This window comes from Ascaphus truei, unplaced genomic scaffold (assembly GCF_040206685.1).
Source record: "Ascaphus truei isolate aAscTru1 unplaced genomic scaffold, aAscTru1.hap1 HAP1_SCAFFOLD_1216, whole genome shotgun sequence".
Taxonomy (NCBI): Eukaryota; Metazoa; Chordata; class Amphibia; order Anura; family Ascaphidae; genus Ascaphus; species Ascaphus truei.
In genome coordinates, this window is record NW_027454087.1 from 51593 (window position 1) to 66384 (window position 14792).

A 14792-nucleotide genomic window follows, 5' to 3' on the forward strand; every position below is an offset into this window, starting at 1 on the left:
ACTCCTCTACGTACGGAGCTTCGTCAGGGCAAATCAGTGGGACTAGCCAGCCTCGCAGCTAGATAAACGGATGTGTCTCGGTGGTTACCAGACTGCAACGTCTGGTTGACTCTTCCGGGGTTCCGCATGCAGGCAACTATTGTGGATACTTCCCTAATTCATCCAGGACAGCGACATTTTACCACCAGTCACTCGTGAAGTATTTCTCGCATAGATTCAAAGCGTGTATCGATAATACCGCGCATGGGAATTATCACCATTTAACTGACGGCTAGGTTAAAACATTTAAAACCATATAGCATGCGGTATCATCCCACGCTCAGTACCGGCAGGGAACAGTCACAGTTGGCACTGCTATCTTTATCATCTTTGAGCTGATGGTTGGTCGTTCAGATGACTTTCCTTAATCATTGCAACATAGTGCCGCCCGGCCAAACTTGATATATACCGCGACATATTGCAATGTGCCATATTATATTGCCGTTATAGTAATGAAACCATTGGAGGTGGTTGGGTAGCGCTCACAAGCCCATCTTTTGGTCAGTCAGTCACGATGTTTCCTTTTACCGCTTGTGACACCAGGATCCCTTGAAAGGTGTGCGAAGGTTAAACTTTCATTTAGGCCACTGGAATGTGTTGTCGCATGCTGGTATATCCTCTCTGATTGTTGACATCGGCGTTTCTTTTCACGATGGCCTCTGCGAACTGTATCCTTCATTGCAGTGCAGCATTGGTGGTTCAGTGGTAGAATTCGGGTTCGATTCCCGGCCAATGCATCCTTTTTCCTTTAATTGCCGTTCACGATGCCCGTGAATGCGTCCCTGTTGTCATGGTTGAAGGCCAATGCTCTGGATTGGGAAATATGTGTAGACAGAGATGAGAAATCAAATGACACACACAAATGGCTTACCTTTTGAAGCAAGCAAGGGTTTCGCCTCACTATGTTCTTGACATTCAAGGTAGGCCATATACCTTTGTGTGGACTGTAGTGTCCTGTACGCTAAATAATTCAATCTACATTATTCTGAGGCTATTGCTAGCTACACTCAGAATACAAAACAGGGTTGAGTTGGGTGGGTGGGTGGGTGGGTGGGTGGGTGGGGGGGGGGGTGGAAGGGAAGGATGAGAACCGCTCAACGCGTGTGCGTGCCTGCCTGCCGAGACATCAGAGCGAATGACGTCATCGCACCCGACGTGTTTCTTACTCCTCTACGTACGGAGCTTCGTCAGGGCAAATCAGTGGGACTAGCCAGCCTCGCAGCTAGATAAACGGATGTGTCTCGGTGGTTACCAGACTGCAACGTCTGGTTGACTCTTCCGGGGTTCCGCATGCAGGCAACTATTGTGGATACTTCCCTAATTCATCCAGGACAGCGACATTTTACCACCAGTCACTCGTGAAGTATTTCTCGCATAGATTCAAAGCGTGTATCGATAATACCGCGCATGGGAATTATCACCATTTAACTGACGGCTAGGTTAAAACATTTAAAACCATATAGCATGCGGTATCATCCCACGCTCAGTACCGGCAGGGAACAGTCACAGTTGGCACTGCTATCTTTATCATCTTTGAGCTGATGGTTGGTCGTTCAGATGACTTTCCTTAATCATTGCAACATAGTGCCGCCCGGCCAAACTTGATATATACCGCGACATATTGCAATGTGCCATATTATATTGCCGTTATAGTAATGAAACCATTGGAGGTGGTTGGGTAGCGCTCACAAGCCCATCTTTTGGTCAGTCAGTCACGATGTTTCCTTTTACCGCTTGTGACACCAGGATCCCTTGAAAGGTGTGCGAAGGTTAAACTTTCATTTAGGCCACTGGAATGTGTTGTCGCATGCTGGTATATCCTCTCTGATTGTTGACATCGGCGTTTCTTTTCACGATGGCCTCTGCGAACTGTATCCTTCATTGCAGTGCAGCATTGGTGGTTCAGTGGTAGAATTCGGGTTCGATTCCCGGCCAATGCATCCTTTTTCCTTTAATTGCCGTTCACGATGCCCGTGAATGCGTCCCTGTTGTCATGGTTGAAGGCCAATGCTCTGGATTGGGAAATATGTGTAGACAGAGATGAGAAATCAAATGACACACACAAATGGCTTACCTTTTGAAGCAAGCAAGGGTTTCGCCTCACTATGTTCTTGACATTCAAGGTAGGCCATATACCTTTGTGTGGACTGTAGTGTCCTGTACGCTAAATAATTCAATCTACATTATTCTGAGGCTATTGCTAGCTACACTCAGAATACAAAACAGGGTTGAGTTGGGTGGGTGGGTGGGTGGGTGGGTGGGTGGGTGGGTGGGTGGGGGGGGGGGTGGAAGGGAAGGATGAGAACCGCTCAACGCGTGTGCGTGCCTGCCTGCCGAGACATCAGAGCGAATGACGTCATCGCACCCGACGTGTTTCTTACTCCTCTACGTACGGAGCTTCGTCAGGGCAAATCAGTGGGACTAGCCAGCCTCGCAGCTAGATAAACGGATGTGTCTCGGTGGTTACCAGACTGCAACGTCTGGTTGACTCTTCCGGGGTTCCGCATGCAGGCAACTATTGTGGATACTTCCCTAATTCATCCAGGACAGCGACATTTTACCACCAGTCACTCGTGAAGTATTTCTCGCATAGATTCAAAGCGTGTATCGATAATACCGCGCATGGGAATTATCACCATTTAACTGACGGCTAGGTTAAAACATTTAAAACCATATAGCATGCGGTATCATCCCACGCTCAGTACCGGCAGGGAACAGTCACAGTTGGCACTGCTATCTTTATCATCTTTGAGCTGATGGTTGGTCGTTCAGATGACTTTCCTTAATCATTGCAACATAGTGCCGCCCGGCCAAACTTGATATATACCGCGACATATTGCAATGTGCCATATTATATTGCCGTTATAGTAATGAAACCATTGGAGGTGGTTGGGTAGCGCTCACAAGCCCATCTTTTGGTCAGTCAGTCACGATGTTTCCTTTTACCGCTTGTGACACCAGGATCCCTTGAAAGGTGTGCGAAGGTTAAACTTTCATTTAGGCCACTGGAATGTGTTGTCGCATGCTGGTATATCCTCTCTGATTGTTGACATCGGCGTTTCTTTTCACGATGGCCTCTGCGAACTGTATCCTTCATTGCAGTGCAGCATTGGTGGTTCAGTGGTAGAATTCTCGCCTGCCACGCGGGAGGCCCGGGTTCGATTCCCGGCCAATGCATCCTTTTTCCTTTAATTGCCGTTCACGATGCCCGTGAATGCGTCCCTGTTGTCATGGTTGAAGGCCAATGCTCTGGATTGGGAAATATGTGTAGACAGAGATGAGAAATCAAATGACACACACAAATGGCTTACCTTTTGAAGCAAGCAAGGGTTTCGCCTCACTATGTTCTTGACATTCAAGGTAGGCCATATACCTTTGTGTGGACTGTAGTGTCCTGTACGCTAAATAATTCAATCTACATTATTCTGAGGCTATTGCTAGCTACACTCAGAATACAAAACAGGGTTGAGTTGGGTGGGTGGGGGGGGGGTGGGTGGGGGGGGGGTGGAAGGGAAGGATGAGAACCGCTCAACGCGTGTGCGTGCCTGCCTGCCGAGACATCAGAGCGAATGACGTCATCGCACCCGACGTGTTTCTTACTCCTCTACGTACGGAGCTTCGTCAGGGCAAATCAGTGGGACTAGCCAGCCTCGCAGCTAGATAAACGGATGTGTCTCGGTGGTTACCAGACTGCAACGTCTGGTTGACTCTTCCGGGGTTCCGCATGCAGGCAACTATTGTGGATACTTCCCTAATTCATCCAGGACAGCGACATTTTACCACCAGTCACTCGTGAAGTATTTCTCGCATAGATTCAAAGCGTGTATCGATAATACCGCGCATGGGAATTATCACCATTTAACTGACGGCTAGGTTAAAACATTTAAAACCATATAGCATGCGGTATCATCCCACGCTCAGTACCGGCAGGGAACAGTCACAGTTGGCACTGCTATCTTTATCATCTTTGAGCTGATGGTTGGTCGTTCAGATGACTTTCCTTAATCATTGCAACATAGTGCCGCCCGGCCAAACTTGATATATACAGCGACATATTGCAATGTGCCATATTATATTGCCGTTATAGTAATGAAACCATTGGAGGTGGTTGGGTAGCGCTCACAAGCCCATCTTTTGGTCAGTCAGTCACGATGTTTCCTTTTACCGCTTGTGACACCAGGATCCCTTGAAAGGTGTGCGAAGGTTAAACTTTCATTTAGGCCACTGGAATGTGTTGTCGCATGCTGGTATATCCTCTCTGATTGTTGACATCGGCGTTTCTTTTCACGATGGCCTCTGCGAACTGTATCCTTCATTGCAGTGCAGCATTGGTGGTTCAGTGGTAGAATTCGGGTTCGATTCCCGGCCAATGCATCCTTTTTCCTTTAATTGCCGTTCACGATGCCCGTGAATGCGTCCCTGTTGTCATGGTTGAAGGCCAATGCTCTGGATTGGGAAATATGTGTAGACAGAGATGAGAAATCAAATGACACACACAAATGGCTTACCTTTTGAAGCAAGCAAGGGTTTCGCCTCACTATGTTCTTGACATTCAAGGTAGGCCATATACCTTTGTGTGGACTGTAGTGTCCTGTACGCTAAATAATTCAATCTACATTATTCTGAGGCTATTGCTAGCTACACTCAGAATACAAAACAGGGTTGAGTTGGGTGGGTGGGTGGGTGGGTGGGTGGGTGGGGGGGGGGGTGGAAGGGAAGGATGAGAACCGCTCAACGCGTGTGCGTGCCTGCCTGCCGAGACATCAGAGCGAATGACGTCATCGCACCCGACGTGTTTCTTACTCCTCTACGTACGGAGCTTCGTCAGGGCAAATCAGTGGGACTAGCCAGCCTCGCAGCTAGATAAACGGATGTGTCTCGGTGGTTACCAGACTGCAACGTCTGGTTGACTCTTCCGGGGTTCCGCATGCAGGCAACTATTGTGGATACTTCCCTAATTCATCCAGGACAGCGACATTTTACCACCAGTCACTCGTGAAGTATTTCTCGCATAGATTCAAAGCGTGTATCGATAATACCGCGCATGGGAATTATCACCATTTAACTGACGGCTAGGTTAAAACATTTAAAACCATATAGCATGCGGTATCATCCCACGCTCAGTACCGGCAGGGAACAGTCACAGTTGGCACTGCTATCTTTATCATCTTTGAGCTGATGGTTGGTCGTTCAGATGACTTTCCTTAATCATTGCAACATAGTGCCGCCCGGCCAAACTTGATATATACCGCGACATATTGCAATGTGCCATATTATATTGCCGTTATAGTAATGAAACCATTGGAGGTGGTTGGGTAGCGCTCACAAGCCCATCTTTTGGTCAGTCAGTCACGATGTTTCCTTTTACCGCTTGTGACACCAGGATCCCTTGAAAGGTGTGCGAAGGTTAAACTTTCATTTAGGCCACTGGAATGTGTTGTCGCATGCTGGTATATCCTCTCTGATTGTTGACATCGGCGTTTCTTTTCACGATGGCCTCTGCGAACTGTATCCTTCATTGCAGTGCAGCATTGGTGGTTCAGTGGTAGAATTCGGGTTCGATTCCCGGCCAATGCATCCTTTTTCCTTTAATTGCCGTTCACGATGCCCGTGAATGCGTCCCTGTTGTCATGGTTGAAGGCCAATGCTCTGGATTGGGAAATATGTGTAGACAGAGATGAGAAATCAAATGACACACACAAATGGCTTACCTTTTGAAGCAAGCAAGGGTTTCGCCTCACTATGTTCTTGACATTCAAGGTAGGCCATATACCTTTGTGTGGACTGTAGTGTCCTGTACGCTAAATAATTCAATCTACATTATTCTGAGGCTATTGCTAGCTACACTCAGAATACAAAACAGGGTTGAGTTGGGTGGGTGGGTGGGTGGGTGGGTGGGTGGGTGGGGGGGGGGGTGGAAGGGAAGGATGAGAACCGCTCAACGCGTGTGCGTGCCTGCCTGCCGAGACATCAGAGCGAATGACGTCATCGCACCCGACGTGTTTCTTACTCCTCTACGTACGGAGCTTCGTCAGGGCAAATCAGTGGGACTAGCCAGCCTCGCAGCTAGATAAACGGATGTGTCTCGGTGGTTACCAGACTGCAACGTCTGGTTGACTCTTCCGGGGTTCCGCATGCAGGCAACTATTGTGGATACTTCCCTAATTCATCCAGGACAGCGACATTTTACCACCAGTCACTCGTGAAGTATTTCTCGCATAGATTCAAAGCGTGTATCGATAATACCGCGCATGGGAATTATCACCATTTAACTGACGGCTAGGTTAAAACATTTAAAACCATATAGCATGCGGTATCATCCCACGCTCAGTACCGGCAGGGAACAGTCACAGTTGGCACTGCTATCTTTATCATCTTTGAGCTGATGGTTGGTCGTTCAGATGACTTTCCTTAATCATTGCAACATAGTGCCGCCCGGCCAAACTTGATATATACCGCGACATATTGCAATGTGCCATATTATATTGCCGTTATAGTAATGAAACCATTGGAGGTGGTTGGGTAGCGCTCACAAGCCCATCTTTTGGTCAGTCAGTCACGATGTTTCCTTTTACCGCTTGTGACACCAGGATCCCTTGAAAGGTGTGCGAAGGTTAAACTTTCATTTAGGCCACTGGAATGTGTTGTCGCATGCTGGTATATCCTCTCTGATTGTTGACATCGGCGTTTCTTTTCACGATGGCCTCTGCGAACTGTATCCTTCATTGCAGTGCAGCATTGGTGGTTCAGTGGTAGAATTCGGGTTCGATTCCCGGCCAATGCATCCTTTTTCCTTTAATTGCCGTTCACGATGCCCGTGAATGCGTCCCTGTTGTCATGGTTGAAGGCCAATGCTCTGGATTGGGAAATATGTGTAGACAGAGATGAGAAATCAAATGACACACACAAATGGCTTACCTTTTGAAGCAAGCAAGGGTTTCGCCTCACTATGTTCTTGACATTCAAGGTAGGCCATATACCTTTGTGTGGACTGTAGTGTCCTGTACGCTAAATAATTCAATCTACATTATTCTGAGGCTATTGCTAGCTACACTCAGAATACAAAACAGGGTTGAGTTGGGTGGGTGGGTGGGTGGGTGGGTGGGTGGGGGGGGGGGTGGAAGGGAAGGATGAGAACCGCTCAACGCGTGTGCGTGCCTGCCTGCCGAGACATCAGAGCGAATGACGTCATCGCACCCGACGTGTTTCTTACTCCTCTACGTACGGAGCTTCGTCAGGGCAAATCAGTGGGACTAGCCAGCCTCGCAGCTAGATAAACGGATGTGTCTCGGTGGTTACCAGACTGCAACGTCTGGTTGACTCTTCCGGGGTTCCGCATGCAGGCAACTATTGTGGATACTTCCCTAATTCATCCAGGACAGCGACATTTTACCACCAGTCACTCGTGAAGTATTTCTCGCATAGATTCAAAGCGTGTATCGATAATACCGCGCATGGGAATTATCACCATTTAACTGACGGCTAGGTTAAAACATTTAAAACCATATAGCATGCGGTATCATCCCACGCTCAGTACCGGCAGGGAACAGTCACAGTTGGCACTGCTATCTTTATCATCTTTGAGCTGATGGTTGGTCGTTCAGATGACTTTCCTTAATCATTGCAACATAGTGCCGCCCGGCCAAACTTGATATATACCGCGACATATTGCAATGTGCCATATTATATTGCCGTTATAGTAATGAAACCATTGGAGGTGGTTGGGTAGCGCTCACAAGCCCATCTTTTGGTCAGTCAGTCACGATGTTTCCTTTTACCGCTTGTGACACCAGGATCCCTTGAAAGGTGTGCGAAGGTTAAACTTTCATTTAGGCCACTGGAATGTGTTGTCGCATGCTGGTATATCCTCTCTGATTGTTGACATCGGCGTTTCTTTTAACGATGGCCTCTGCGAACTGTATCCTTCATTGCAGTGCAGCATTGGTGGTTCAGTGGTAGAATTCTCGCCTGCCACGCGGGAGGCCCGGGTTCGATTCCCGGCCAATGCATCCTTTTTCCTTTAATTGCCGTTCACGATGCCCGTGAATGCGTCCCTGTTGTCATGGTTGAAGGCCAATGCTCTGGATTGGGAAATATGTGTAGACAGAGATGAGAAATCAAATGACACACACAAATGGCTTACCTTTTGAAGCAAGCAAGGGTTTCGCCTCACTATGTTCTTGACATTCAAGGTAGGCCATATACCTTTGTGTGGACTGTAGTGTCCTGTACGCTAAATAATTCAATCTACATTATTCTGAGGCTATTGCTAGCTACACTCAGAATACAAAACAGGGTTGAGTTGGGTGGGTGGGTGGGTGGGTGGGTGGGGGGGGGTGGGTGGGGGGGGGGTGGAAGGGAAGGATGAGAACCGCTCAACGCGTGTGCGTGCCTGCCTGCCGAGACATCAGAGCGAATGACGTCATCGCACCCGACGTGTTTCTTACTCCTCTACGTACGGAGCTTCGTCAGGGCAAATCAGTGGGACTAGCCAGCCTCGCAGCTAGATAAACGGATGTGTCTCGGTGGTTACCAGACTGCAACGTCTGGTTGACTCTTCCGGGGTTCCGCATGCAGGCAACTATTGTGGATACTTCCCTAATTCATCCAGGACAGCGACATTTTACCACCAGTCACTCGTGAAGTATTTCTCGCATAGATTCAAAGCGTGTATCGATAATACCGCGCATGGGAATTATCACCATTTAACTGACGGCTAGGTTAAAACATTTAAAACCATATAGCATGCGGTATCATCCCACGCTCAGTACCGGCAGGGAACAGTCACAGTTGGCACTGCTATCTTTATCATCTTTGAGCTGATGGTTGGTCGTTCAGATGACTTTCCTTAATCATTGCAACATAGTGCCGCCCGGCCAAACTTGATATATACCGCGACATATTGCAATGTGCCATATTATATTGCCGTTATAGTAATGAAACCATTGGAGGTGGTTGGGTAGCGCTCACAAGCCCATCTTTTGGTCAGTCAGTCACGATGTTTCCTTTTACCGCTTGTGACACCAGGATCCCTTGAAAGGTGTGCGAAGGTTAAACTTTCATTTAGGCCACTGGAATGTGTTGTCGCATGCTGGTATATCCTCTCTGATTGTTGACATCGGCGTTTCTTTTCACGATGGCCTCTGCGAACTGTATCCTTCATTGCAGTGCAGCATTGGTGGTTCAGTGGTAGAATTCTCGCCTGCCACGCGGGAGGCCCGGGTTCGATTCCCGGCCAATGCATCCTTTTTCCTTTAATTGCCGTTCACGATGCCCGTGAATGCGTCCCTGTTGTCATGGTTGAAGGCCAATGCTCTGGATTGGGAAATATGTGTAGACAGAGATGAGAAATCAAATGACACACACAAATGGCTTACCTTTTGAAGCAAGCAAGGGTTTCGCCTCACTATGTTCTTGACATTCAAGGTAGGCCATATACCTTTGTGTGGACTGTAGTGTCCTGTACGCTAAATAATTCAATCTACATTATTCTGAGGCTATTGCTAGCTACACTCAGAATACAAAACAGGGTTGAGTTGGGTGGGTGGGTGGGTGGGTGGGTGGGTGGGGGGGGGGGTGGAAGGGAAGGATGAGAACCGCTCAACGCGTGTGCGTGCCTGCCTGCCGAGACATCAGAGCGAATGACGTCATCGCACCCGACGTGTTTCTTACTCCTCTACGTACGGAGCTTCGTCAGGGCAAATCAGTGGGACTAGCCAGCCTCGCAGCTAGATAAACGGATGTGTCTCGGTGGTTACCAGACTGCAACGTCTGGTTGACTCTTCCGGGGTTCCGCATGCAGGCAACTATTGTGGATACTTCCCTAATTCATCCAGGACAGCGACATTTTACCACCAGTCACTCGTGAAGTATTTCTCGCATAGATTCAAAGCGTGTATCGATAATACCGCGCATGGGAATTATCACCATTTAACTGACGGCTAGGTTAAAACATTTAAAACCATATAGCATGCGGTATCATCCCACGCTCAGTACCGGCAGGGAACAGTCACAGTTGGCACTGCTATCTTTATCATCTTTGAGCTGATGGTTGGTCGTTCAGATGACTTTCCTTAATCATTGCAACATAGTGCCGCCCGGCCAAACTTGATATATACCGCGACATATTGCAATGTGCCATATTATATTGCCGTTATAGTAATGAAACCATTGGAGGTGGTTGGGTAGCGCTCACAAGCCCATCTTTTGGTCAGTCAGTCACGATGTTTCCTTTTACCGCTTGTGACACCAGGATCCCTTGAAAGGTGTGCGAAGGTTAAACTTTCATTTAGGCCACTGGAATGTGTTGTCGCATGCTGGTATATCCTCTCTGATTGTTGACATCGGCGTTTCTTTTCACGATGGCCTCTGCGAACTGTATCCTTCATTGCAGTGCAGCATTGGTGGTTCAGTGGTAGAATTCTCGCCTGCCACGCGGGAGGCCCGGGTTCGATTCCCGGCCAATGCATCCTTTTTCCTTTAATTGCCGTTCACGATGCCCGTGAATGCGTCCCTGTTGTCATGGTTGAAGGCCAATGCTCTGGATTGGGAAATATGTGTAGACAGAGATGAGAAATCAAATGACACACACAAATGGCTTACCTTTTGAAGCAAGCAAGGGTTTCGCCTCACTATGTTCTTGACATTCAAGGTAGGCCATATACCTTTGTGTGGACTGTAGTGTCCTGTACGCTAAATAATTCAATCTACATTATTCTGAGGCTATTGCTAGCTACACTCAGAATACAAAACAGGGTTGAGTTGGGTGGGTGGGGGGGGGGTGGGTGGGGGGGGGGTGGAAGGGAAGGATGAGAACCGCTCAACGCGTGTGCGTGCCTGCCTGCCGAGACATCAGAGCGAATGACGTCATCGCACCCGACGTGTTTCTTACTCCTCTACGTACGGAGCTTCGTCAGGGCAAATCAGTGGGACTAGCCAGCCTCGCAGCTAGATAAACGGATGTGTCTCGGTGGTTACCAGACTGAAACGTCTGGTTGACTCTTCCGGGGTTCCGCATGCAGGCAACTATTGTGGATACTTCCCTAATTCATCCAGGACAGCGACATTTTACCACCAGTCACTCGTGAAGTATTTCTCGCATAGATTCAAAGCGTGTATCGATAATACCGCGCATGGGAATTATCACCATTTAACTGACGGCTAGGTTAAAACATTTAAAACCATATAGCATGCGGTATCATCCCACGCTCAGTACCGGCAGGGAACAGTCACAGTTGGCACTGCTATCTTTATCATCTTTGAGCTGATGGTTGGTCGTTCAGATGACTTTCCTTAATCATTGCAACATAGTGCCGCCCGGCCAAACTTGATATATACCGCGACATATTGCAATGTGCCATATTATATTGCCGTTATAGTAATGAAACCATTGGAGGTGGTTGGGTAGCGCTCACAAGCCCATCTTTTGGTCAGTCAGTCACGATGTTTCCTTTTACCGCTTGTGACACCAGGATCCCTTGAAAGGTGTGCGAAGGTTAAACTTTCATTTAGGCCACTGGAATGTGTTGTCGCATGCTGGTATATCCTCTCTGATTGTTGACATCGGCGTTTCTTTTCACGATGGCCTCTGCGAACTGTATCCTTCATTGCAGTGCAGCATTGGTGGTTCAGTGGTAGAATTCGGGTTCGATTCCCGGCCAATGCATCCTTTTTCCTTTAATTGCCGTTCACGATGCCCGTGAATGCGTCCCTGTTGTCATGGTTGAAGGCCAATGCTCTGGATTGGGAAATATGTGTAGACAGAGATGAGAAATCAAATGACACACACAAATGGCTTACCTTTTGAAGCAAGCAAGGGTTTCGCCTCACTATGTTCTTGACATTCAAGGTAGGCCATATACCTTTGTGTGGACTGTAGTGTCCTGTACGCTAAATAATTCAATCTACATTATTCTGAGGCTATTGCTAGCTACACTCAGAATACAAAACAGGGTTGAGTTGGGTGGGTGGGTGGGTGGGTGGGTGGGTGGGGGGGGGGGTGGAAGGGAAGGATGAGAACCGCTCAACGCGTGTGCGTGCCTGCCTGCCGAGACATCAGAGCGAATGACGTCATCGCACCCGACGTGTTTCTTACTCCTCTACGTACGGAGCTTCGTCAGGGCAAATCAGTGGGACTAGCCAGCCTCGCAGCTAGATAAACGGATGTGTCTCGGTGGTTACCAGACTGCAACGTCTGGTTGACTCTTCCGGGGTTCCGCATGCAGGCAACTATTGTGGATACTTCCCTAATTCATCCAGGACAGCGACATTTTACCACCAGTCACTCGTGAAGTATTTCTCGCATAGATTCAAAGCGTGTATCGATAATACCGCGCATGGGAATTATCACCATTTAACTGACGGCTAGGTTAAAACATTTAAAACCATATAGCATGCGGTATCATCCCACGCTCAGTACCGGCAGGGAACAGTCACAGTTGGCACTGCTATCTTTATCATCTTTGAGCTGATGGTTGGTCGTTCAGATGACTTTCCTTAATCATTGCAACATAGTGCCGCCCGGCCAAACTTGATATATACCGCGACATATTGCAATGTGCCATATTATATTGCCGTTATAGTAATGAAACCATTGGAGGTGGTTGGGTAGCGCTCACAAGCCCATCTTTTGGTCAGTCAGTCACGATGTTTCCTTTTACCGCTTGTGACACCAGGATCCCTTGAAAGGTGTGCGAAGGTTAAACTTTCATTTAGGCCACTGGAATGTGTTGTCGCATGCTGGTATATCCTCTCTGATTGTTGACATCGGCGTTTCTTTTAACGATGGCCTCTGCGAACTGTATCCTTCATTGCAGTGCAGCATTGGTGGTTCAGTGGTAGAATTCTCGCCTGCCACGCGGGAGGCCCGGGTTCGATTCCCGGCCAATGCATCCTTTTTCCTTTAATTGCCGTTCACGATGCCCGTGAATGCGTCCCTGTTGTCATGGTTGAAGGCCAATGCTCTGGATTGGGAAATATGTGTAGACAGAGATGAGAAATCAAATGACACACACAAATGGCTTACCTTTTGAAGCAAGCAAGGGTTTCGCCTCACTATGTTCTTGACATTCAAGGTAGGCCATATACCTTTGTGTGGACTGTAGTGTCCTGTACGCTAAATAATTCAATCTACATTATTCTGAGGCTATTGCTAGCTACACTCAGAATACAAAACAGGGTTGAGTTGGGTGGGTGGGTGGGTGGGTGGGTGGGGGGGGGTGGGTGGGGGGGGGGTGGAAGGGAAGGATGAGAACCGCTCAACGCGTGTGCGTGCCTGCCTGCCGAGACATCAGAGCGAATGACGTCATCGCACCCGACGTGTTTCTTACTCCTCTACGTACGGAGCTTCGTCAGGGCAAATCAGTGGGACTAGCCAGCCTCGCAGCTAGATAAACGGATGTGTCTCGGTGGTTACCAGACTGCAACGTCTGGTTGACTCTTCCGGGGTTCCGCATGCAGGCAACTATTGTGGATACTTCCCTAATTCATCCAGGACAGCGACATTTTACCACCAGTCACTCGTGAAGTATTTCTCGCATAGATTCAAAGCGTGTATCGATAATACCGCGCATGGGAATTATCACCATTTAACTGACGGCTAGGTTAAAACATTTAAAACCATATAGCATGCGGTATCATCCCACGCTCAGTACCGGCAGGGAACAGTCACAGTTGGCACTGCTATCTTTATCATCTTTGAGCTGATGGTTGGTCGTTCAGATGACTTTCCTTAATCATTGCAACATAGTGCCGCCCGGCCAAACTTGATATATACCGCGACATATTGCAATGTGCCATATTATATTGCCGTTATAGTAATGAAACCATTGGAGGTGGTTGGGTAGCGCTCACAAGCCCATCTTTTGGTCAGTCAGTCACGATGTTTCCTTTTACCGCTTGTGACACCAGGATCCCTTGAAAGGTGTGCGAAGGTTAAACTTTCATTTAGGCCACTGGAATGTGTTGTCGCATGCTGGTATATCCTCTCTGATTGTTGACATCGGCGTTTCTTTTCACGATGGCCTCTGCGAACTGTATCCTTCATTGCAGTGCAGCATTGGTGGTTCAGTGGTAGAATTCTCGCCTGCCACGCGGGAGGCCCGGGTTCGATTCCCGGCCAATGCATCCTTTTTCCTTTAATTGCCGTTCACGATGCCCGTGAATGCGTCCCTGTTGTCATGGTTGAAGGCCAATGCTCTGGATTGGGAAATATGTGTAGACAGAGATGAGAAATCAAATGACACACACAAATGGCTTACCTTTTGAAGCAAGCAAGGGTTTCGCCTCACTATGTTCTTGACATTCAAGGTAGGCCATATACCTTTGTGTGGACTGTAGTGTCCTGTACGCTAAATAATTCAATCTACATTATTCTGAGGCTATTGCTAGCTACACTCAGAATACAAAACAGGGTTGAGTTGGGTGGGTGGGTGGGTGGGTGGGTGGGTGGGGGGGGGGGGTGGAAGGGAAGGATGAGAACCGCTCAACGCGTGTGCGTGCCTGCCTGCCGAGACATCAGAGCGAATGACGTCATCGCACCCGACGTGTTTCTTACTCCTCTACGTACGGAGCTTCGTCAGGGCAAATCAGTGGGACTAGCCAGCCTCGCAGCTAGATAAACGGATGTGTCTCGGTGGTTACCAGACTGCAACGTCTGGTTGACTCTTCCGGGGTTCCGCATGCAGGCAACTATTGTGGATACTTCCCTAATTCATCCAGGACAGCGACATTTTACCACCAGTCACTCGTGAAGT

The 14792-nt window shown here is 48.3% G+C and overlaps 6 non-coding genes across 6 annotated transcripts; all 6 read left to right on the top strand.

The window, feature by feature from the left end:
- The first annotated feature begins 3145 nt into the window (after window positions 1–3145).
- On the top strand, window positions 3146–3216 carry TRNAG-GCC (transfer RNA glycine (anticodon GCC)). Its single transcript has one exon. It is a non-coding gene; the product is annotated as a tRNA-Gly (tRNA).
- Window positions 3217–7977: 4761 nt separating this feature from the next.
- Window positions 7978–8048, top strand: TRNAG-GCC (transfer RNA glycine (anticodon GCC)). Its single transcript has one exon. It is a non-coding gene; the product is annotated as a tRNA-Gly (tRNA).
- A 1163-nt stretch (window positions 8049–9211) lies between these two features.
- Window positions 9212–9282, top strand: TRNAG-GCC (transfer RNA glycine (anticodon GCC)). Its single transcript has one exon. It is a non-coding gene; the product is annotated as a tRNA-Gly (tRNA).
- A 1154-nt stretch (window positions 9283–10436) lies between these two features.
- TRNAG-GCC (transfer RNA glycine (anticodon GCC)) lies at window positions 10437–10507 on the top strand. Its single transcript has one exon. It is a non-coding gene; the product is annotated as a tRNA-Gly (tRNA).
- A 2351-nt stretch (window positions 10508–12858) lies between these two features.
- Window positions 12859–12929, top strand: TRNAG-GCC (transfer RNA glycine (anticodon GCC)). The gene has a single exon. It is a non-coding gene; the product is annotated as a tRNA-Gly (tRNA).
- A 1163-nt stretch (window positions 12930–14092) lies between these two features.
- On the top strand, window positions 14093–14163 carry TRNAG-GCC (transfer RNA glycine (anticodon GCC)). Its single transcript has one exon. It is a non-coding gene; the product is annotated as a tRNA-Gly (tRNA).
- Window positions 14164–14792: the final 629 nt, after the last annotated feature.